Below are 3,600 nucleotides of genomic sequence, written 5' to 3'. Positions count from 1 at the left end.
GAAACCGCTATCTTCAGACAATGCTCACTTGGAAAAGTAAATATTCAACGTTTCTATCCACCACGCGGCAGGGCCCGGATGGCGATCAAGGTTGGATTTGTTGTCTCATTAATCCACGCTTTATTTATTTATTTATTTATTTATTTATTATTATTATTATTATTATTATTATTATTATTATTATTATTATCATCATCATCATCATCATCATCATTATCATCGTCATCATCGTCATCATTGTCATTATTATTATTATTAATATTATTATTATTATTATCATCATCATCATCATCATCATTATCATCGTCAGCATCGTCATTATTATTATTATTATTATTATTATTATTATTATTATTATTATTATTATTATTATTATTATCTGTTCTTTGTCGGCTCCCTATCAAATGGTATACATTATGTAATTCGTTGGATAATTTATTGGGATGAGTATTATTCATTCAGTTATTTATTGCGGAATATTAACTCATCTTTTTTCTTTTCTTCACAACCGCCTATTATCCTCATCTTTTTATAAGAAAAAGAAAAGATGAAGGTAAGAGTCGGCAATAAATAAATGAATAAATAATACTCATCTCAATAATCATTCCAACTAATAAAGTAACATATAGCTTATCTCATGTTAGGAAAGAAGCATCGTTATAATATTTTCATTTTAGTATTTACTTAATCAAAATATTCACACACACGCACACACAACTGCCTTTCAAATGTTTGATTGTTTTTAGTTCCAAACACACGAATCAATTTCAATAAATGAATTGTATGTGCCCCACCTACCTTGATAACTTGCTTCCATTATTATAATGGTGTATTGTAAGCTATGACTATTTGATTCCATTATTATAATGGTATATTGTAAGCAATAACTATTTGATTCCATTATTATAATGGTATATTGTAAGCAATAACTATTTGATTCCATTATTATAATGGTATATTGTAAGCAATAACTATTTGATTCCAGTATTATAATGGTATATTGTAAGCAATAACTATTTGATTCCATTATTATAATGGTATATTGTAAGCAATAACTATTTGATTCTATTATTATAATGGTATATTGTAGGCAATAACTATTTGATTCCATTATTATAATGGTATATTGCAAGCAATGACTATTTGATTCCATTATTATAATGGTATATTGTAAGCAATAACTATTTGATTCCATTATTATAATGGTATATTGTAAGCAATGACTATTTGATTCCATTATTATAATGGTATATTGTAAGCAATAACTATTTGATTCCATTATTATAATGGTATATTGTAAGCAATAACTATTTGATTCCATTATTATAATGGTATATTGTAAGCAATAACTATTTGATTCCATTATTATAATGGTATATTGTAAGCAATAACTATTTGATTCCATTATTATAATGGTATATTGTATGCAACAACTATACTCTTAAAAAATTGTATAATGTTATACAACAGTTTATATTATATAATATTTTCGTACTGCGCAACATTTCTGTTCCCAAATAAGCAACGTGTTTCAGGCTTTATAATAATCCATATTGTGAGAACACTGTTTATCTCTTTGCAGTCCTTTTTATTGGATATTAAATATACTTTTATCCGTAATCTGAAAAAACTAAACCCATATAACTGTGGCAATATGCAATAGAGACAATCACTTGGATAAATCGCTTCAGTACACAAAGCTTTATATATCTTGAGGAAGACATTCTTTTCCAAACTCACAGTCTCATTAATGATGTTTTTATTGTCAACCGCTTCATTGAATCCTATTTCTACTGAAGTTAGTGGCCAACTTTTGCTGTAGTATAACTGTGGGGAAAATAGAAACGAAAATACAAACGACTCCCCGTGAAGCGCTCACGTGCCTTCCTGTCAGGCACGTCAGACAGGAAAAAGAGAAACCAAGATGGCGTCTGCGATATTTAACAGAAACGGTCTCATGTAATCGCGCGAGTTCACGTGAGATTCACGTGCGTGAATGTAATATAAAAGCAGGTCGCTTGGAGGAGTAGGGGAGCTTCGCTGTACAGACGGTAAACATGTGACGTTACAAGACGGTTACTCAGTGCATTGGAACGAGTGAGGAAGGTTCTATTTCTACACTACCATTATGCGAAGACGAAGAGCTACAAGATTAAAAGCCTGAGAAGACATATCTCGGTTTACAAATGGCTTTAATTTTATCATATATTAAAAATTCAAATACAGCTTTTTCGAAATAACAGCCATACACTACAAGGCGTAAAAAGATACACATTTGTAAATAATTCTCCAAGCAATTCCGTCTAAGATTTATACAATTTCATATTGATTCATCTTTAATACATCTTTTGCTACTTCCCAATATTTAAAATTTAACTGATTTTGGTAGAAAATCTACGTGTAAATCAGCTTATTTGGTCTATCTATTTAGTTCTGAATACATTTCTTATGTATTATGATTACCATTGATTTACTTCATATGTCTACCTCTTACTATTGCTTTTATTCGCCTAAAATTTCCCTTTTAATCGATTCACTCGTTACTTAAACCCGTACTTTGATTGCTGTGGGAACATTCCTACAGCCATTATGAACATTTTCAACAAAATATTTTGAAACCCAATTATACGGTAAATAGTATAAATTACTAGAACTGATAATTTCTTAACCCCTTATTCAACGTCATAATTTGTGTGTAATTCAAGTTGACCTCCCTGAAACTTCTGTTTACAAGTCAAGAGACTAAACTTTGTATAAGCAATATCACCTAAAGAAGTTACTAGTTACTTGTAAGAAACTAACCGAAATAAGCCTATGAATATGTAGCAATGTACCAATGCTTAGGTAATACAAATATAACGTATATATATATATATATATATATATATATATATATATATATGTGTGTATATATATACATAAATATATATATATATACATATATACATAATATATATATACATACATATATATATATATAAGCTCAACTTACAGTTTTAATTTTCTCTCTCTCTTATATATATATATATATATATATATATATATATATATATATATATATATATATATATATAAGGGAAAGAAAATCAAAACTGTAAGGTGAACATTACAATCAAAATTTATTGTTCGACTGAATACACCAAAAAACAATTTACAAAGTCCTTATTCAGCGGAGTTTCAGAGAATGCTATTCTTATTATTCTTACCTTCAGAGGACATAAATAAATCAGCAAATTATATTTGTAGCAATGCTAGAATTTGCTAGTTAAGGCATTAAGTGAAACCGTAATTAATTGTAGTTATAAATTGCCAAATAAAAAAATAAAAAAATATTGGTTATGTAAAAAAACTAATATAAATCAAACCGCGCATAATATTTCATAATCAATATAATCAACTACATTGTGGAGGTTGCCTTCCAAATATTTTTATTTTTATTTTTTATTATGCCTCCCAAAATTGTGGAAGTTTACAGATCGAATTAAAACGAACTTATTTTTTAGTAACCACTTATACTTACGCTACACATTTCTTTGAAAATAAGTACCTATAATTGAGGCTTTTTTTTCTTTTTCATGAAGAAAATTAAAAAAAACATCA

Source organism: Euprymna scolopes, chromosome 14 (genome assembly GCF_053919585.1).
Source record: "Euprymna scolopes isolate OS-2025 chromosome 14, ASM5391958v1, whole genome shotgun sequence".
NCBI classification, from domain to species: domain Eukaryota; kingdom Metazoa; phylum Mollusca; class Cephalopoda; order Sepiida; family Sepiolidae; genus Euprymna; species Euprymna scolopes.
This window is presented reverse-complemented; position numbering follows the sequence as displayed.